Raw genomic sequence first — 22,524 nt, 5'->3', positions numbered from 1 at the left:
TAGGTTTGTGAAGAACAGGAAGTTATAGCCAGAACGTGTAGATTCCTAACCCACTGAAGCTGTGAAATAATGTTTGTTTCAAACTGCTGTGTTTGGGGGTAATTTTTACACAGCAATAGCTACCTAATACCTGGAGCGAGGACAGGTCCTAAAGGGAAAGAGGGAACAGTATAGAAGACCCCAGTGTGCAGTTTGCCAAAGTAATCTCCTGTCACTGCTATCCAACCTCTGTAGACCCCAGGTGAGCTGACTGTACTCTCACACTATAGCTTTAGAGACCTAGAAACCTTCAGAGAGATTTCCCAGGACAGCATTCACCGTTTGGTTGCAAGCTGTCATCACTCATGATGGGAGAGCCAGGACAAAGCAGGATAGGGAAGGCTGTGACCCTGGTCCTCAAGAAGGAATGGCCAACAGTAATAATACTGCAACTGTAATGTGACCAAGGGAAGAGAAGAATGTGGGCTGCAAAACAGCCGATGCCCAGATCCAGAGGTCTCATTCACTGCAGTCAGCAGAGGCATCATTGTGAATCATAGCCAGTCCCCTGGCCGTTTTGGCTGATAATGAGGTGACACCATGCAGCCCACCAGAGTAGGAGGCTGCCAAGGTTAGGCCAGCTGTGGACCTAGGGTCATAAACAGGAAAAAGAACCCCAGGAAGAATATTAATTCTATAATGTGACCCAACATGACAGGTCTTGAGGAAGCCTGTGGTTTGGTGGGCTCACAGCAGCCCTAGTGCTCACCCCAGACATACCACAGGAATGCTCATTGCAACACGACAAATCTAGGCCCTTCAGTGTTGTGGGACTGAAATTCAGAATGTATGCCTCTCTGTGGTCAGGAACTATGGTTGGATGAATAACAGCCCCCAAATGTGTCCCTATCCTGATCCCCGGACTTGTAAATGTTGTCATATCTAGCAAAAAGGACACGAAGGTGTGATTAAGTTAAGGATGCTGAGATAGGGAGAGTATCCTGGATCATCTGGGTGGGCCTGATGTAATCACAAGGTCCTCTTGAGAGCGTCACAGGAAGACTTCGAGTCAGAGGAGGAGATGTGATGATGGAAACAGAGATGGGAGTGATATACTCAGAGGATGGAGGAAAGGGTCGCACGCCAAGGAATACAAGCAGCCGCTAGATGCTGAAAAGGCAAGAAAGCAGTTTCTCTCAAGAGTCACCAGAAGGAACCAGGCCTGCTGACACTGTAACTTTAACACAGTGAAACTGATTTCATGGTCCTGACCTCCAGAACTCTAATAGAATAAATTTGTGTTGTTTTAAGCCACGAAGTTTATGGTAACCTATTACAGCAGCCACAGGAAACCAATTTGGAACCATCAGGAACTAGTCAGAAAAGAGCATGGAGGTGGAGTCTCAATTCTTGTGGCCAAGCAGAATTGTAAGAAATAAGGATTGCAAACCAACAAAAATTCATGTTCTAGGGAACCCACATTTGAATTATCTTCATTGTTGAAGCTGAAGTCCATGGGCCATCATTGCCTTTGGGCAAATACTATCATTGCCTTTGGGCAAATACTATCAATAGTATTTGCCCAAAGAAGCTCTCAAATTCACCTTTTATTGAAGGGTATAAATGAATGAAGAATGAAACATACAAAGGAAATTTCACCATAAATGCCAGCCAACAGCTTCTTAGGGCTATTATTTGTTGCAGAGATTTTATTCAGGAGGATTTCAAATCAAGACCAATTACTTCCTTCTCTGCTAATTTGCTTTTACTGTGATTTATAGATTAAATGTACACAGACAAGTATATAAATGTATACAGAAAGCAGACTTTTGCCTAAGATTTGCTTTATGGAGCAGGTAAACTTGTAAAGAATGCTCTGTTACACGTTTAACTACATAACAATTCCAGACTTATGTAGGTCAAAAATATATCACCCAAAAGGAAAAAGCTAAGCAACAGACTTAATACTGTATATTTGTAGCTAATATGACATATAATATATATTTGTAGCTTATATATGCTAATATATTTATAGCTAATAATCTTATATGTGAAGAGCTCATCCAATGATGAAATTATTATTGAAAACAATTATCATGAAAATCAGGAAACTGTATGGACAAATATACAGTCCATGACCAGGTTATTCTTTGAAAGTAAAAAACCCCAATTAGCAAAGATAGAAAATACATAATCCTTCTAGAATGTAAAGGAAATGGTAAATTGAAATGGGAAATTACATTTTTAAAACCTCAGGTACATGGAGTTGGTCATATGCCTCATTAATTTGTGCAAGACTCATTTTTTCATTTTATTTTTACCCATGTTCATCCTCTCCACTCCCCTAACCTTCCTCACCATAGACACTCTAATGTGTGCCAATATATGTCCTTGGATAGCTATCTGCATTAGCTTCCTGTGGCTGCTGTAACAAATTTTCTCAAACTTGGTGATTTAAAGCCACAGAAATTTATTTTCTCATAGCTCTTGAAGGCAGAAGTCTCAAAATCAAGGTGCTGGCAGGGTCACATAATTTCCAGAGACTCCAGGGGAGATTCCATTCCTTGCCTCTTTCAGCTTCTGGTGTTTCCATGTGTTCCTTGGCTTGTGGCTTATATATAATACAGTTTATAAGTTTATCTGTGCCATAAAGCTAAGCTTAGCCAAAGCTCTGCTTTCTGTATACATTTGTATACTTGCTGTGTACATTCAACCTGCAAATCACTCCAATCTCTGTCTGTCTTCACACTCTGCCTCTATTGTGTGTCTCTTATAAGCACATTTGCCATTGGATTTTCAAGTCCGCCTAGACAATCCAGGATGATCTCATCTCAAGATTCTTACTTAATTACATCTGCAAATACTCCTTTTACCCAAAAAATCACATTCACAAATTTGGGGATGTGGACATATCTTTTGGGAATGTGGACATTCCATTCAACCCACTGCACTATTCTTAAAAGCCATTTAGTGATTTTTGTGTATGTGTGTTATTTTTTATAGTAAATTGTGCTAAAAGTCTCATTCTAATTTTTATCACATATGCTCCTTGACTTATGGTGGGGCTACATCCTGATAAACCTGTTACTGCTGAAAATACTGTGAATTGAAAATGCATTTAATATACCTAACCTACCGAACATCACAGCTTAGCCTAGAACACTTACATTAGCCCACAGTTGGGCACAATTATCTATCACAAAGCCCATTATATAACAAAGTATTGAACAGTTCATATACTTTACTGAATACTGTACTGAAAGCAAAATACACAATGATTGTATGAGTACTAGAAGTATGGCTTCTACTAAATGTGTATCAATGTCCATCCATCACAAAGTCAAAACATCTATGTCGAAACATCCTATGTTGGGGATCATCTGTATTTTTACTTATCCCTATGTTTTTGTCTATCCATAGTGTTCCTATATACCTGGTGTATATTCCATAGTATGTACTCCATCAGATTTTGTTTATTCAACTTCCTAGTGATAGACACCTAATTTCTCATCTACATGTCTCCTACCACATAAAAGGTAGCAGGGGACACAATTAATTACGGCCCTTTATGGATATGTTGCAGGTGTTTCTCTGGTATATATTCCCAGGAGTCAGCTGGATGGATCATACAGGATATAAACACACCCTTGGTTTCTCTAAGTATTGCTAAATTGTGCCTGCACCAGTTAGCTCTCACATGCATGAGTGTTCCTTTTTTCCTCTAAATTATTGCCAACACTTGGAATCATTCAATTATTATTATTATTATTTTTTGAGACAGAGTCTCGCTCTGTCCCCCTGGCTGGAGTGCAGTGGTGCGATCTTGGCTCACTGCAAGCTCCGCCTCCCGGGTTCACGCCATTCTCCTGCCTCAGCCTCCCGAGTAGCTGGGACTACAGGCGCCCGCCACCGTACCCGGCTAATTTTTTGTATTTTTAGTAGAGACGAGATTTCACCGTGGTCTCGATCTCCTGACCTTGTGATCCGCCCGCCTCAGCCTCCCAAAGTTCTGGGATTACAGGCGTGAGCCACCGCGCCCAGCCGGAATCATTCAATTTTATAATATTTGCTATTCTGATGTCCATAAAGTGGTATCTCACAGTTGCTTTAGTTGGTCATGTTGGTATTGGTCTATTGGTATTGTCAGTTTTTGTTATAGATTATAATGGGTGTGTCTTTCTTGTCTTCTTTCTTTGTTCCCTTTATTTGGACAGGAATTAACTTTTCTAGTTTGTTTATAGATCCTTAGTTCCGAGGTCAGATATTTGTCTGTTGGCCCTAATCCCATATTCACTGTCCTATATTCTCCTCTGGAAGACAGGTAAGCAGGAAGCCACATTCCCCAGACTTCCTTGACAGCTAAAGTTAAATTTGGTTCTGCCAATCTGGGGGAACTGCACCTGACTGGCAAGTAGAAACAAGGTGGGGGCCACTGTTTCTGACAGTGCCTCAGCTGCAGCAGCAGAGTTAGGAGGCTCCTGCTCAGTGCCAGCCCTGTGGTTTCAGTGGCACTGGTGGACAATGGCTCCATGGTCCCAGCAGTGACCCCAGTGAGGGTGGCTCATACACTCTCTCCCAGGTATGCTAGCAGCTCCCTGAGCTCTGGGTAGAACTCCCTTTCCCTTTTGCTCCTCCAAACATCTTTAGAATCAACACCCCACCTTAAATCCCTTTCAGTTTGAATGATCTAAAATTATTTCTGTCTTCCCAACGGGGCACTGACTAACACATTTCCAGTATTCTTAACATCCTCCTAGAATGATCTTTTGTCCTACAGCAGCATTTCAAAGCATGTCCTTGCAAGATAAACATTCGCAGACCTTGCATCCCTAAGAACATCTTCATTTCGCCCCTTGCATTTCAGTGATAATGTACCTTGGTATAAAACCCAGGGGCAACATTCTCATGCTTTGGAAGTATGGCTGCACTGTCTCCTTGCATCTGGTGTTGCTATTGAGAAGTGTGATGACAGCTTGTTCTTGTTCCTTTCAAGGTCATTTGCTCTCGCTCTCAGGAATCTTCTTTTAAGTTCTTAAACTTCCCAATAATGTAATGTATTGATTTTTCTTTTTTTTTTTTTTTTTTGAGACGGAGTCTCACTCTGTCACCCAGGTTGGAGTGCAGTGGCTGGATCTCAGCTCACTGCAAGCTCCGCCTCCTGGGTTTCTGCCATTCTCCTGCCTCAGCTTCCCGAGTAGCTATAGGCACCCGCCACCTCGCCCAGCTAGTTTTTTGTATTTTTCAGTAGAGACGGAGTTTCACCGTGTTAGCCAGGATGGTCTTGATCTCCTGACCTCGTGATCCACCCATCTCGACCTCCCAGAGTGCTGGGATTACAGGCGTGATGATTTTTTTCTTCTTATCTCTACTGTACAACACTAGAGAAGCCCTTTCAATCTAAAGCTTTTATCTGTATTTCTATATAGATGATCGTTAATTCAAAATAGTTTTCCACTACTGTTTATTGTTTCCCTCTCATTCTGAGACTTTTTTTTTTTTTCAATTGAGACAGGGTTTCGCTCTGTGACCTAGGCTGGAGGCTGGAGTACAGTGGTGAAATCACTGCTCACTGCAGCCTCAACCTTCCCAGCTCAAGCGATCCTTCCACCTCAGCCTCCTGAGTTGCTGTGACCACAGGCACGCACCACCACATCCAGCTAATTTTTTATTTTTTTATAGAGAACAAAAATTTATTTTTTATAGTTTCACCATGTTTGCCCAGGTTCATTCTGAGATTATTAGCATGTTGACATTTCTATTTCTATATTCCATATTGTTTAATTCTCTTTTTTATGAATTCCTCATTTTTTTTCTTAATTTTTAGGCCTGAGGGCCTCTTCTATCCTTGTCAAGGGTAGCGCTAACCTTTTGTCCTTTCAAAAACACTGTAGTCCTTCTCTTTCTTACTGCTGCCTAGGGTTTTGAGACTTCCAGCTCATTGATTAGTTAATCCAAGGTTTGCATTCTACTCTTCAGTCCCTTTATTGAGTTCTTCATTTCATCTATTGCTTTCTTATTACCAGATTCTCTAGTTGAATATTCTTTGTGATGCTCATTTCTTTTTGCTATTTCTGATATTTTTCTCTTTTCCCCTCTTTGTGACTATTTATGTTTGTTTTATATTCTTATGTCTCTGGTCCACTAATTCTAACTTCCTTTGCTAGAGATCGTTCAGCTTATCTTCCTTTTATAGCAGTCAAACTCCTCTAATTTATCCGTATTTTTCCCCACAATGTATTCAGCACATCTGCTGGCTTGGCTAGCAAAGTGGCTCTGGATGGAGGGGCCAATCAAAATCACCTAGGTCTTAGATTGATCCTTTCCTCAGAGTTTAAAAAGGGGTATGGAGAAATGAGACCAATCCCTCGAGCCCATTTCAAACTTCACCTCCACTATGACACAGAGCTGCAAACATCCCCAGCCAGGTGCCTCTGCCCTCCAAGAACCCCCTTTTCTTCCACCTGGGGCACTGCTCTGCTTAGAGGTCTATATCCCTCACTTGAAATCTCATGGCCCACTGGGTGGAGACAGTGAGAGGAGGGAGGAGAGAACTCTCAGGAGCCAGACCTTCTACCCAGCCCTAGTAGGCGCTTCCCAACAGCTGGGCTCCCACAGAATCACACTAAGGTCAGGCAGTTGCCACTGTATTCCTGCTCCCACAGAATCTACAGGGCAGGCAGTGAACACCTTCCTACTTATTCTCTTTCAATTTATCCCAAAATACCACTTTTGTCATGTTACTTCCTTGCCTAAACACCTTCCATGGGTCTCCTTATCTATAAAAAAAAAAAAAAAAAGTCCAGCATACAAGGCCTTCTCCAATACCCCCCCTTTATTGCTCAATATCTTTTTCTATTTGGCATCCTCAAATTTACTTTGCTGTCCTATCTTCAGGTAGCTATCACAACATAACCTCTTATTCATAACGGAGGCATAAAATTACACCTCTTAATTGATTGTGCTAGCCCATAAGCCAATGGTATTTTTTTTAATGGCAAAATAATTATTCTTGGTTGAGAAAAAGAAAACAGTCTCTTTCATATGCAAAAAGAGGGCACAATTTACCATCACTTGGACATGTGTTAAGCATTTTCACAATGTCAGAGAAAGGTCTGCAATAGTGAGTGAGCCAGACTCACTTATTTGATCTCTCTTTGAATCAAGGTTTCACATTTTTAAGATGTCTTAGTAGTGTGCAGCTAAGGAACAGGCTTAGGAAGTTGACCTCATGATATTGACCCCAACAGCAGTATTTCAACAAACAGGAGCTAGCTTGTGGGAAACATGAAGGCACTAAAGGATGATATAAGCTGTCTAAGTGCTTGAGTTTTGGCCTCTGGACCAATCTACTACCTTGAGTTTTGGCCTCAGGACCAATGTAGCAATTTGCAGTTATGATCCCCTATCCTCAATCATGAAAATGTGTCAGTTCAATGGGAAGTAAAATGGGCTTTTAAATAAAGAAGGCTAGATAAACTCGTGTATCACAAACAAAACACACGCCTGCTTCCAAATGAAGAAGTAATCAAAAACGTCCAGGCAATTGGACTAGCTTTCTTTTCATGTTTCCACCATTTGTCTTTGGAACCTGAGTCATTTATATGTCAGCTTGCCCAAGTGGCCTGGAGAACATAAGGGTTGCCAACCAGGACTCTAACTCTTTAAAGGTCTGTTTATGTCTGCATGACTAATAGTGCTTATGTGTACTCAGGAGGAAATGCCAAGCTAACAAGGAAGACCACGAGTCCACAAAATTTTAATTTCTAGTTTTAGGAGAAATTAACCTCCACATTCATGTTTTTGTATTATGAATTTTCATGACGACTTTAAAGTTTGCCATGGTATTTATGGTAATTTCATTACAAACCACATTTTCATCTTTTAATTTCTTTCCTATTTATAATTATACAGCTGTAATTAAAAGGTATTACAATGACACACTATCCTCACTAAAAGCCTGGCCTGCCAGACTTATTATATTCCAGATAGTTCTCTAGCTTTATTTCTTTTCTCTCATTTTGGAAGAAGGGGAGGGGAGGGAAGGAAGGCAGTGGAGACTTTGGTCATTATAACCTCAAATCTTTTCATCAACTTCTCTTTGTTCCTTCAAAAAAAAAAATAAATAAAAAATAAGATTTTTCCAAACAGTCCCCCAACTAAATGAAATGTTTTGATGTAATAGTTTCCATGTAAGCTTCTCACCACATCTGAAGTGATGCTCACACAGACTCACCAAGAGCATGCAAAAGACTTCAAGGATGGCTGAGACCTGGATTAAATTCTGTCTTCCAGGGTGAGTGCCAGCAGCCTCTGCCCCCATGGCTCAAAGGGTCCCAGAAGCTGAACACTAAGGCTGAGGCACCTCTTACCTTTCTCTTTCAGTACATAGAAGGTACTTGTGTATGAAGACTTTCTTCCATTCCAATGACTTATCACTCACAAGTCCAAGAAAATAATTTGGAGGCAAGGAAACTGAGCATCTGAGGCCAAGCCTCAGCTGAGAAGAGTGCAGTAAACCGATCACTAATTACACTGAATATCTTCAAAGAATGTTGAAACTGTGCAGCCAAGTACAGTCATTGCCTTCAAGGAGTTCATACCTGAGCTGGAAGAAGGATGCACATCTCCTGTTTGTTGCCAAACTACTATTCATCTTTCCATTAGAGAACCGATGTTCTCCCACCCATGACACCCTGGTGGAACTATCCATCACTGAATGCCACCTACTTTGAAGCCAAACACATTGAGCAAGACCAACAAAATTACTTCGGGTAAAAGAGTCCTGGGGCAATCAGTCACTGTTTCTATAATTGCTGCTATAAACACGGCCTCACATTGGGCCCAGATTAACAGACTCCCTCTTCTCTCATGAAAGATTCTTCTTGGGATACTTCGGGATCTTTTCTTGCTAGTCACCTTCATTGAGATCATCTCAATCTGCTAGAAAGTTATCTATCAAAAAATCAAGGGTCAAAATCTTGATCCCATTCCTCATAAAAGGACCCTCATTCCCTCTCCACAGTGATCTTCTGTCAAATCACAAGGAAAGGTCCTTCTTCCCTGGGGCACTTCTAGGGCAAGAGGTTGCCTTAGATTCAGAGTGGTTTCTCATAGCAGTAACAAAATCTCCTCAAAATGATTTGCTGTCTTCCCCTAGACCAATGCTTTGCTGCCTTAGCTCCACATTGGTGTTATGGACTGAATTGTCCATAATTCATCTTACATCTAGAATGATAGCACAAGTTCATTCACAGAAGCTCTGTTTCATTTATGTGCTTAGTGTTGACTTTGTGCCAGACATTATACTAGTAGTGAATAAAAATACAACCAGTCCCTGCACTGATGAAGCCTAGGAAGACATGGGTAATTGTTTCCCTGCACAGCAAGGTCTGTGCTCTGGAGAAAAGGACGTGGTCTCCAAGAGCGTGCAACCAGGTATGTTAACAGCCTCTGGAGTCACAACAGCCTTCTCTGAGGGCACCCTGGGCATCCCTTCCTCATGTGGGGTTCTTTATTAAGAATGTTTTCTTCACTGCAAAGCAGTTTAGAGCTCACCATAAGAAGGGAGGGTGGACTAACTCTAGGCTCAAAGATATTTTTCCATTATGTGTGCTTGTGGTGCAGTGTTTAGCACCACAACTCACTTTAGAACAGGCCTGATCACCATCACGCCTTAAATATGCATTCCCAATGGTCTCTAAGGAACTCATCTGTGGCTTGACCAACCACAGAGCCATTCACTTTTAAATTATCTATGGAGAGCCATGAAGCAGAATCACTCCAACCTGATAATTTTCTGTTTGTTTCCCAGAATTCTGGGATTCTAAGAATTCCAGGATTGTTTTTTGGGTTTTTTTTAAAAGCATATACACTAGAGAGAATCTAATGATGTCTAAAGAAAATTGTCAAACTTTTGTGCACCCTAAAAGTCAGACCCTCTTTCAACTTTAACATTACTTGATCGCCTGCTGTGAAGTAAACACTGCTCTGTGAAGTAAACAGGTGCTAAGAACTGAGATCTAAAACCTTTTAAGACTTCTGCTATTCCTGCCTATAGCAAGGAGCACATTTTCTTCACTGCTTGAAGTGGAGAAAATGGCTATCTCCAGCCATTCCTGAAACCCCCATGGGGACTGAAATTCAGTAATGCTACTGAATGAATGAAAGAAATTAGAGTACCTGGGTTCCCAAATGTCCTCAAATGGGGTTTAGGTCAGGAAGAAGTTGCCATAGGGCTCAGGACCTTGGGATTCTTTGTTACTGGTGGTGACATGCGTAAATGTGACTACTTCCTTTTACTCCATAGAAATTTTTAAGTGTCCAAACTGATAGATTGTTCACCAGCAAACACTGAAATCTCTTGTTCTAGTCATAGGGCGAGGCCTTGGAAAAATTAAGAACAGAACTCAGAGCTCCTCATATTTCCTAGTAATTTCCAGTGGACTTTACATCCTGCCCTCAAAGATTTTCTTTGAAGAGTTATGATTTCATAATCTGACCCACCAAAGTCTGTGAACAAGATCATATAAAGATGCTCCATATCCAACAAGGAGTGATGGGACCACAGCTATTGGCAAATACGCATGAGATTGCTACCAAAATCATCACAGAGAAATATTGTAGAATGTGTACTGTTACACACACACACACACACACACACACACACACACACACACACTCCCCGAAGGCTTTGGTTGTCTCTCAAGTCTTGTGGAGGCAAACTAGCTGAAACTTGAATTCTAAGGCCTGGGGTTCTCATGCTACCCTAAAGAGCTGACAGGGACTTGGATATAAAGCAACAGTCAGACTGAAAGGATAGCTTTTTGTTGACTCAGTTCACCCCCAAATCACTCAAGTATTTTTTATAACTATAGGGCTGAAGTGACACAGAAAACAACTGCAAATATGATAACCAATTGTCTCACCTTGGTGGTCATGGCTGTTCCTCACCGAATCAGGGAAATGCTCCAATTTTCTCATGTAGTTACTATTTAGTTTGTACTTCTCAGATATGTATAATTTCTACTGTTTCCTTCTTTCCTCTTCCTCTTTTTCAAGTCCTTTCTTTTCTAGAATTTAGTAAATTTCATTCTCTTTCCTTTAAAAAGCTTTTTAATCTAAAATGGATTTTTTTTCCAAGGTGGCAGACTAGAGGCAGTACTAGCATGTCTCTCCCACTTGGAAGGACAGAATAATGTGCAGAATTTCACACTGTGATTTTTTTCCCCCAAGAACCAATGCAGGAACTTAACAGAAAAACCTAAAGAATCCACAGATTATTTGAAAGAAGTGGCAGGCTGCAGCCTGCTCCATAAGAGACTGGTGAAAAACTATAAGTCCTCAGAGTGTGAGAGGGAGAGAGTCTGTCTCCAGAGTACACATCTCTACCAAGGAATCTGAAAATCCAGACCATGGGAGAAGGCCTTAACCCTACCTGAACTGGAATGGATTTAGAGAGCAACATGAACTATAAAAGTAGAAGCAGCAGCTGAAAGTGCCTTGCAGGCATTCCCAGTCTCCAGCATGAAACAAGGGAAGGCATTCCTGACTATATCTTACAGGGGCCATTGGGGAAGTCAGCCAATAGCCAACAAGCTCAGGGAGGGGTCACAGGGTGAAAGAAGTTCCCAACTAAATTTTGTGGTATGATCTCAAGTGGGGAAGAACTCCTTTGGCCAGAATGGTGGCAGAGGGAAGTGGCAGGGAGCAGGAAGTAAACTGCAGACACAAGTGAGCACAGGAGCTGGGCACTGGCCTTGTGGGCAGGTGGGAAGGGGCGTGACCTGAAAGCTGAGGTTGCTATCTCTGTGGGGAAGCTGATGGCCCAGGGCAGGTCTCAGTTCTGTGTGCAGACTGCCTGAATCTAAACCTGCTGCTGTTAGTGGAGTACTGTGGGAGTTAGATTGGCCTCACCAACTGTATGGGAGCTGGGTGAGGCTTACTGCCACTGGCTACCCCCACTCCCTTTGCAAAAACTCTTCTGTGCAGCAGAGGCAGTTCTATTCCCCTCTGGAACATTACCTCTGCAGCCCAAAATCACCCCCACAAACCCTCACAGGAAAGGCCCTTCTGAAGGAGAGTCAGAGCTTAAACCCTCCGATCATCTAACCCTGCCCCCACCTGGTTGTGCCCCTCCACCTGCCCCGGTAGCTTAACACAAAGGACATAAACTTTTGGGAGCTTTATAGCCCTGCCCATTGCATGACAAATCAGAATACTTCCCCCAGAAAACTTAGGGCAAGCTCAAATCCCACTGCTACTACTGTGGCTGGTGCCATTCTGCAAGTGCCACCTCCTGGTCAGAGACCAACTGACACAGTCTGTTATGGCACCTCTAGGTAGAATAACACTGCACCCAGGAAGGAGAAATCAACTGCCTGACTTCAGTTATTACCAGAGGGCCTAAGTCTGTCCACGTAACAAGTTCACTAAAATTATAACCAGCATACAAGAAAGCCAGCACACTAAACCTATCTGCAACCAAGGAATCTCACAGAGTCTGCGTCACTCCCCTGTCACCTCCATCAGGGCTTGTGCTGGTATCCACTGCTGGGAGACCTGAAGTCTGGTCACATCACTGGATCACTTGCAGACATTCCCCAGCACTAGCCCAGAGTCAGTAGCCCCACTGGGTGGCTAGACCTAGAAGAACAATAATAATCACTATAGTCTGGTTCTCATAAAGTCCCATTCCTAGTGGGAGAAGGCGAGCACCACATCAAGGGAACACCCCATGGGACAAAAAAATCTGAACAGCAGACCTTGAGTCACAGATCTTTCTGCTAGTGAGGATTTTCTTACAGTAGACACACAATTGTAGTACTGGGCACAGTAGGGAAAGTCTACACTTCTACCCCAACAGGCAGGCAGCCTCTGTGATCATGAAGGGTCTTAGAGAAGGGGTTCTTGTCCCCTCCAGTACACTACTGCAGACACAGCTGGGGCTTTTCCCACAGGAATGCAGCATGTATGCACCTATAGATGGCCTTCCTAGAACAATTCAGGTGACAGCATCTCCACAGGAGGAGCACTCCCCAGATTCGGGTTTGCATGAAAGGCAGTCACAACTCGTCTCTACTTGGAACATAAACATTTCTACAGATGAAAAGAGGTGCTTGTCTGATCTGAATAGCTGGAACACTGGGACAGAAGTGAGGCTGGAAAGTGGATAGCTTTCCTGCTGGCCTGGCAGGGGAGATGAGGTAGCTTCCACTCGTCACTCTGATAAAACCTCAGTACATCAAATTGAGAACTACCCTAGCCAACTTCATCAAGACTGGAATTTCTTCCCACCATTGGGTATTACATCTACCCACCTGCTTTAGCTGCAACCAGTGTCTACCCAGGGATATCTCTCCCCCTTACCTGAAGCCTAAATCACCAATTCACAAAATAAAACACTGGAGGAAAATTAAATAAATAAAAGAAGTGTACACAATGGGCGGGCACAGTGGCTCATACCTGCAATACCACCACTTTGGGAGGCCGAGGCGGGTGGATCACAAGGTTAGGAGATCGAGACCATCCTGGCTAACATGGTGAAACCCCGTCTCTACTAAAAATACAAAAAAATTAGCCAGGTGTGGTGGCAGGAGACTGTACTCCCAGCTACTCCAGAGGCTGAGGCAGGAGAATGGCATGAACCTGGGAGGCGGAGCTTACAGTGAGCCAAGATTGTACCACTGCACTCCAACCTGGGTGACAGAGTGAGACTCTGTCTCAAAAAACAAAACAAAACAAAATGTACACCATGAGAGAATAAAATAAGCTTCAAGAGATCTTTGCCATTCCAACTCCATAGGAGACAATAAACTTGCCCACACACCAAGTACATAACTGTTATAACTAGCATCTGGAAAAGTCAGAGCACAAAGACTCTCTGTAACTAAGGAACTCATACAGAGAGAGTCTTCACCTCTAAAAGCACCAAGAATCAAATTAGAATATAATAAACTATAAACATTAAAGTCATATCCTTCAGAAGGAAAAAAAGAAATTTAAAAAAAACAAAAACAAAAACAAAACAGTCAACCAGGTGTGGTGGCTCACATCTGTAATCTCAGAATTTGGGAGGCTGAGGTCAGCCTCGAATGGATATTGTAGTGAGCCGAGATCACGCCACTGCACTCCAGCCTGGGCAACAGGGTGAGACTCCATCAAACACACACACACACACACACACATACACATATACACACAGTCAAATCAATATTAAATTCAAGAACAATTTGAAGAAATAGTCTACCCAAATAAGAAGGAACCATAAAAGTAATTCTGGTAATATGACAAAACAGGGTTCCATAACACCCCTCAAAGATCACACTAGCTTCCCAGCAATGGATGCAAACCAAGATGAAATCTTTAAAAACCAGATAAGGAATTCAGAAGGCTGATTATTAAGCTACTCAAAGAGATACCAGAGAAAGGTGAAAACCAACATAAAGAATGGAAAAAGAGTTCAGGATACGAATGAACAATTTTCCAGAAAGATAGCTATCATAAAGAAAAACCAATCAGGACTTCTGGAAATGAAAGACACACTTAGGGAAACACAAAATGCAGTGGAAAGTTTCAACAACAGACTAGAACAAGTAGAGGAAAGAATTTCAGAGCTCAAAGACAAGGCTTTCTAATTAACCCAGACAGACAAAGATAATGAAGAGAGAATCAAAAGAAATGAACAAAGTCTCCAAGAATATGCGATTCTGTAAAATGGCCAAAACTAAAACTAGGTGGTGTTCTGGAGGGAGGAGAGAAGTCTAAAAGTTCAGAAAACTTATTTGAGGAAATAATTGAAGAAAACTTCCCCTGGCCTTGCTAGATATCCAAATATGAGAAGCTCAAAAACACCTGGGAAATTTATTGCAAAAAGATAATCACCAAGGCACACAGTCATCAGGCTATCTAAAGTCAACATGAAAGAAAGAATTTTAAGAGCTGTGAGACGAAAGCATCAGGTAGCCTACAAAAAAAATCCTTTCAAACTAACAGATTTCTCAGCAGAAACCTTACCTGCCAGAAGGGATTGGAGTCCTATCTTTAGCCTCCTGAAACAAAATAATTGTCAGCCATGAATTTTGTATTCATCAAAACTAAGCTTCAGAAATGAAGGAAAGATAAAGTCTTTTTTAGACAAACAAATGCTGAGGGAATTTGCCACTGCCAAACCAGCACTATAAGAAATGCTAAAAGGAATTCTAAATCTTGAAACAAAAGCTTGATATGCACCAAAATAGAACATCCTTAAAGTGTAAATCTCACATAAAACAATAACACAGTGAAAAAAAACAAGGTATTAAGGCAACAGCTAGCATGATGAATAGAATAGTACCTCATATCTCAATGCTAACATTGAATATAAACGGCCTAAATGCTCCACTTAAAAGATACAGAATGGCAGAATGGTTGAAAAAAAAAAATCCACCAACCAAGTATCTGTTATTTTCAAGAGACTCACCTAACACATAAGGACTCACATAAACTTAAGGTAAAGGAGTGGGAAAAGATATTCCACACAAATGGAAACCAAAATCAAGCAGGAGTAGCTATTCCTGAATCAGACAAAACAGACTTTCAGAAAACAAGAGCCAAAAAAGATCAAGAAGGACCTTATATCATGATAAAAGGATTAATCCAACAGGAGAATATCACAGTCCTAAATATATATGCACCTAACACTGGAGCTCCCAGATTTACAAAACAATTACTACTAGACCTAAGAAATGAGATAGACTGCAACACAATAATAGTGGGGGACTTCATACTCCACTGACAGCACTAGACAGGTCAAGACAGAAAGTCAACAAAGAAACAATGGACGTAAACTATACCGTAGAACAAATGGACTTAACAGTTATTACAGAACACTCTTCCCAACAACTGCAGAATATACATTCTCATGTGCTTCTTGTCAGCACATGGAACACTCTCCAAGATAGACCATGTGATAGGCCACAAAACAAGTCTCAATAAATTTAAGAATATCAAAATCATATCAAGCATCTTCTCAGACACAACAGTGGAATAAAACTGGGAGTCAACTCCAAAAGGAACCTCAAAATTATGAAAAGACATGGAAATTAAATAATCCGCTCTTGAATGAGTTTTGGGTCAACAATGAAATCAAGATGGAAATTTAAAAATTCTTTGAAGTGAATAGTACTGATACAACTTATCAAAACCTCTGAGCTACAGCAAAAGCAGTGCTAAGAGGAAAGTTCATGGCATTAAATGCCTACATCAGAAAGTCTGAAAGAGCACAAATTGACAACCTAATGTCACATCTCAAAGAACTAGAGAAACGAAAACAAACTAAACCCAAACATAGTAGAAGAAAAGAAAGAACAAAGATCAGAACAAAACTAAATGAAATTAAACCAAAAAAGATACAAAAGGTGAATAAAACAAAAAGCTGGTTCTTTGAAACGATCAACAAAATTGATAGACCATTAGCAAGATTAATCAAGAAAGGAAGAGAGAAAATCCAAATAAGCTCAATTAGAAATAAAACTGGAAAGATTGCAACTGACACCACAAAAATACAAAAGATCATTCAAGGGTACTAAAAACACTTTTACACACATAAACTAGAAAATCCAGAGGAAATGGATAAATCCTGGAAACATACAACTCTCCTAGATTAAATCAGGGAGAAATAGAAACCCTGAACTGACCAATATCAAACAGCAAGATAGAATAAATAATTTTAAAATTGCCAACAAAAAAAAGTCCAGGATCAGATGGATTCACAGCTGAATTCTACCAGACACTCAAAGAAGAACTGGTACCAATCCTATTGAAACTATTCCAAAAGACAGTAAAAGAAGGAATCCTCCCTAAATCATTCTATGAAGCCAGTATCACCCTAATACCAAAACCAGGAAATGATATAACTAATAAAGAAAACTATAGACTAATATCCCTGATGAACATAGATGCAAAAATCCTCAGCAAAACACTAGCTAACTGAATCCAACAGCACACATCAAACAGATAATACATCATGATCAAGTAGATTTCATCTCAGGGATGCAGGAATGGTTTAATACAAGCAAGTCAATAAATGCGATACATCATATAAACAGAATTATGAACAAAAACCATATGATCATCTCAATAGACACAGAAAAAGCATTAGATAAAATCCAGTATTGCTTTATAATTGAAAACAAAAACTCCTCAACAAAATAGGCATAGAAACGACTTACATCAAAGTAATAAAAGCTATACATCAGCAGTCCCCAACCTTTTTGGCACTAGGGACTGGTTTTGTGGGAGACCATTTTTCCATGGACTCTGCGGTGGAGTGGGAGTTTCATGATGAAACTGTTCCACCTCAGATCACTAGGCATTAGTTAGATTCTCATAAGGGTTGTGCAACCTAGATCCCTCACATGCGCAGTTCACAATACAGTTCACGCTCCTATGAGAATCTAATGCTGCCACTGATCTGACAGGAGGCGGAGTTCAGGTGGTAATGCCTGCTCACCAGCCACTCACCTCCTGCCGTGAGGCCCAGTTACTAACAGGCCATGGACCAGTACAGTCTGTGGCCTGGGGCTTGGGGACCTCTGCCATATATGACATATCCACAGCCAATATCATACCGAATGCGGAAAAGTTTAAAGCATTCCCCCTAACAACTAGAACAGGACAAGGATACCCACTTTCACCACTTCTATTCGACATAGTACTGGAAATCATAGACAGAGCAATCACAAGAGAAATAAATGAAGGGCATCCAAATTGGAAAAAAAAGAAAGTTAAACTGTCACTGTCCACTAATGATATAACCATACGCCTGGAAAGCCCTATAGACTCATCCAAAAAGCTCCTAGATCTGATAAATAAATTCAGTAAAGTCTCAGGTTACAAAATCAAGGTACACAAATCAGTAGCACTGCTATACACCAACAATGACCAAGCTGAGAATCAAATCAAGAACTTAATCCCTTTTACAACAACTATAAAAAAACATACCTAGGAATATATTTAACCAAGGTGAAAAGATCTCTACAAGGAAAACTGCAAAACACTGCTGAAAGAAATCACAGATTACACAAACAAATGGAAACATCCCATGCTAATGGATGGGTAAAATCAATACTGTGAAAATGACTACACTGCCTAAAGCAATCTTCAAATTCAATGCAATTCCCATCAAAATACCATCACCATTCTTTACAGAACTAGAAAAAACAATCCTAAAATATGTATGGAATCAAAAAAGCGCCTGCATAGTCAAAGTAATTCTAAGCAAAAAGAATGAATCTGGAGGCATCACATTACCCAACCTCAAATTATACTACCAGGCTATGGGCCAGCTCTAGTTACCAAAACAGCATGGTACTGGTATAAAAATAGGCATGTAGACCAATGGAACAGAACGAGAACTCAGAAATAAAACCAAATACTTACAACCAATTGATCTTCAACATAGCATACAAAAACATAAATAGGGGAAAGGACACCCTATACAATAAATAGGGCAAGCCACATGTAGAAGAATGAAACTGGATACCCATCTTCATCTTATACAAAAATTAACTCAAGATAGATCAAAGATTTAAATCTAAGACCTGAAACCATAAAAAATCTAGAAGATAACATTACAAACTCTTCTGGACATTGGCTTAGGCAAAAAATTCATGAATAAGAACCCAAAAGCAAAGGCAACAAAAACCAAAATGGATAAATGGGACCTACTAAAACTAAAAAGCTTCTGCACAGCAAAAGACATCATCTCTGTTGCCAGGCTGGAGTGCAGTGGCGTGATCTTGGCTCACTGCAATCTCCGCCTCCCATGTTCAAGCCATTCTCCTGCCTCAGACTCCTAAGCAGCTGGGACTATAGGCACCCGCCACCACACCCAGCTAATTTGTTTGTATTTTTAGTAGAGATGGGATTTCACCATGTTGGCCAGGATGGTCTCAATATCTTGACTTCGTGATCCACCCACCTTGGCCTCCCAAAGTGGTGGAATTACAGACATGAGCCATTGTGCCCGGCTGCTTTTTTTCTTAATCTTTTTAAAATCAGGGAACTGAATACTTTGTTAAAAAAAAAGTTTTCTTCCACTCCTGTTTCTATTCACACACACAAACACAAGTATACACATGCACACCCCTTAATAAGCTATCTTGATCATGAAAAGGGGTCTTGACATGTGGTTTTTATCAATCATCTTCATACCCCAGCATCTGACATAATTTCAGATATATAACTGTCCAATTAACACATGCTGAGTTAAACTGAAAAAAATATTTGACATACTATGGCTTTTGTGTTTTGCTTCCAAATGTCTATTAAGAATTGAAGCCATAAGCCTGGGCAACATGGTGAAATCTCATCTCTACAAAAAATATAAAAATTAGCTGGGTGTGGTGCCATGCACCTGCAGTCCCAGTACTCTGGAGGCTGAGGTGAGAGGATCACCTGAGCCTGGGGAGGCTGACGCTGCAGTGAACCGTGATTATGCCATTGTACTCCAGCCTGGGCAACAGAGTGAGACCCTGTCCAAAAAAAATCCTGAAGCCTTGATGTGCTTTGACAGAATCCCCAGGTAAATATGTCTATTATGTGCCATATTATGATGTTTCAACGACGGACCCCAAATACAACAGTGGTCCTGTAAGACTACAATACCATATTTTTACTGTACCTTTTCTATACTTAGATATGTTTAGACACACAAATATTTACCAATGTGTTACAACTGCCTACAGTATTCAGTACAGTAACATGGTGTACAGGTTTGTAGCCAAGGAGCAATAGGCTATACCATGTAGCCTGAATGTGTAGTAGCCTGTACCATCTAGGTTTGTGTAAGTGCATTCTGTGATATTTCCACAATGACAAAATCACCTAACAACACATTTCTTAGAATATATCTTCATCATTATCGCTTCTCAGCCTTTTGGCTAAGATCAGATGTAGAATATATCCTCATCATTAAGTGATACATGACTGTAACTCAGGAGCAATTAATTGCCTAATATATGTGAATAGTTAAGTATGAAAGTACACATTTGGATATGCCATTTTCTTCTCTTGTATTCTCAGGGAAATGTATCTTGCTTTTGAGAAATAAATGTACTTACTTTTTATTTACATGCCAATGGTTCTCATTCCCATTTTCCATTGACTTCTATTAAAAAGAGAAAAGGATGTCACTCTGCTTACTCCAGTTAGTCTGAAGACCATGTTCAATATTTCATCTCTGCTGTACTCAGTGACACAGTACATGGAGCTAGCATTGTTGTTATGGTCAGATAAGCAGCTTAGCAAGATGACACTAGAGTTTGAGGGAGATGTGGCCTGAGTTCCTCTTCTTCCAGCTTCTGATGATCTGATACTATGTCACACAGTGTGCTTGTCCCATGCCAGTCTGTACTGAGATGGGTATGTCTTTGAATCAAGGTCCTTTCAATTATTTTCAAGTATTCTCAGTCTCTTCATGTGCAATGCCATCAATCAAAGTTCAATTTAAGTATCATCTTTACCGACTGATTTCAATAGAAAGTAATTTTTCTCCAATATCCCCTGAAATACTGGCTGCCTGCCTTACGTGTTACCCAGCAATGGATTTTCTCCATAAGCTGAGTATTCTGTGTCTGCCTTCTTTGCATTGCTGCTGTGACCTGGAGGTGGGAGAGAAAAATGGGAGAAGAATGCAAGGAAGGAGGGTCATGTTCTGATTGTAGTCAAAAGTTTCCTTTTGTGCATTTTATGTCCTATGTCTCACCATCAAACATTCTTCTGAGCCCAGTCCAGCGTAACCACCATCCAACCCATTCTTGCCTGCCCAATACCACACAGGCAATACAATGCAGGCACAATATGAGGAAATCATGCATGTCACTGGTCCACTGATCTTGCAAGGTGTGCAAATAAAATTGCTTTAATAACTTCTATTACCATAATATATTATGGTAACAGTATATTAAATATAACATGAAATTTAATAATATAACAATATATTAAATATATGATATTTAATAATATAACATATTAAATATATTACATTTAATAATATAACAATATATTAAATATAACATATATTTGATATATTACATTATATATTTTTATTGAATATTAAATATTATAGCCATAATACTTAACAACAGGTAAGTTGACAGGTGCTGACCATTCAGAACAGACATGTGGAGTAATTAACTGGTACATACTGACTAAATGTTACTTATTGGAAATGTTGGGTTTTGGAAATTTTTTTCCATTATTTTCTCAGAAACTTGTGGCATAACTAAAATTTGTCCTTGGAACACTTGTATGGACAAAATATTGTAACTGAGTCTGCTCCAAGTTAGGAAGCAGAGTCCTAGAGGGCACACAAGGAAAACAGCATAAAGCCACCACCTTGTCAGCATTTGTAACCCATCTGCCTGTACTATACCCTTATTGCTATTCTCAGTCAATCCCATGGGGCAGTCACTCTGCCTCAGGAATGCCAGTGAGCAGGAGTGGGCAATTTGACGTGTATCTTCCAAATGATTGCCAAACCAGAGCCCTGCCCTAAGCCTTCTGTTTGCACCCTTCCAACCCTGACAGGCCAGCTCTGTGGCCTTCCTTGCTCAGAGAAGTTTTATTTTCTGAAAGAAAAGAAATGCTAGGCCTTTCTTTTTTTTTTTTTTTTTTTATTATTATATGCAAGTATGGAAGTGCTCAAGGTCATCCGAAAGTAACCTCGCCTGCGAGTGTTCAAAACGGGTCCTGATGTGCCTTTGCCTACGAGTATTCACAATGGGTTCTGATGTGGAAGGAGTTCTTGGTTTGCTTTTCCAAAGTATTCTAGTAAATCAAACCATGAGTGTGAATCTGTTACAGGTAGTCAGGCATGAGCAGGGCAGGAGAGGGTTCTTCCCCCTACCCACTAGAAATGTGGGGTGATTGTTTGGCAATCATCCCACTGCCTCTCTAAAAATGGTAATTCGGCAGCCAGGGAGAGACAAGCTCCTGATGGTCCACACCTGTTAATACTAAAAGTGTTAAACAAATGCAGACCCCAGGGAAAAAGCAGCTTCTAGGGCATGCGTGTTAAGAGACAAAATGGCGAAGGCTGACGTTCCAGGGGCGCAAGCCACCTGAAAAAGCCTTAGATGGGCATGCGCATAACTCCCAAAACAGGCTGTGTGTACTCAATTCCACAGAGTAAGGAAAGCACTGCTCAGGCAAGCCCACCCTACGGAAAGAATCATGGGAAAGAGGCGAGCCTATAAAGTCATAGGATCAGGATTAAAGGCTTTTTTTTTTTTTTTTTTTTTTTGCCTGTCTTCTTTTTCTCTCTTTGACTTTCAGGCGCCCACTTGGATCTCTTCCAAGGGATCTTTCTTCTCTTATTAAGGCAGGTAAGGATGTCATTTGATCTGAGCTTTTCATTCCTTTGTTAATTTCCCAAATGTAGAGCTCCTCTCCACACAAGGCAGCGTGGTGAGATGAGTAAGACAGAGTCCTTGACTTAAAGATACATGCAAATCCCCATCCCTTTCGTTCACATTCTCAGGATAATTGTTTCATTTCCTCAATGTG

General features: G+C 40.7%; 1 pseudogene; it reads right to left on the bottom strand.

Moving 5' to 3' along the window:
• Nucleotides 1-5,771: 5,771 nt before the first annotated feature.
• LOC111551279 lies at nucleotides 5,772-5,865 on the bottom strand (annotated as a pseudogene).
• Between the last annotated feature and the right edge of the window lie 16,659 nt (nucleotides 5,866-22,524).

This window comes from Piliocolobus tephrosceles, chromosome 10 (genome assembly GCF_002776525.5).
Source record: "Piliocolobus tephrosceles isolate RC106 chromosome 10, ASM277652v3, whole genome shotgun sequence".
In the NCBI taxonomy this organism is placed as follows: domain Eukaryota; kingdom Metazoa; phylum Chordata; class Mammalia; order Primates; family Cercopithecidae; genus Piliocolobus; species Piliocolobus tephrosceles.
Note: the sequence above shows the minus strand (reverse complement) of the source record. Positions and strands in the feature narration are given on the sequence as shown.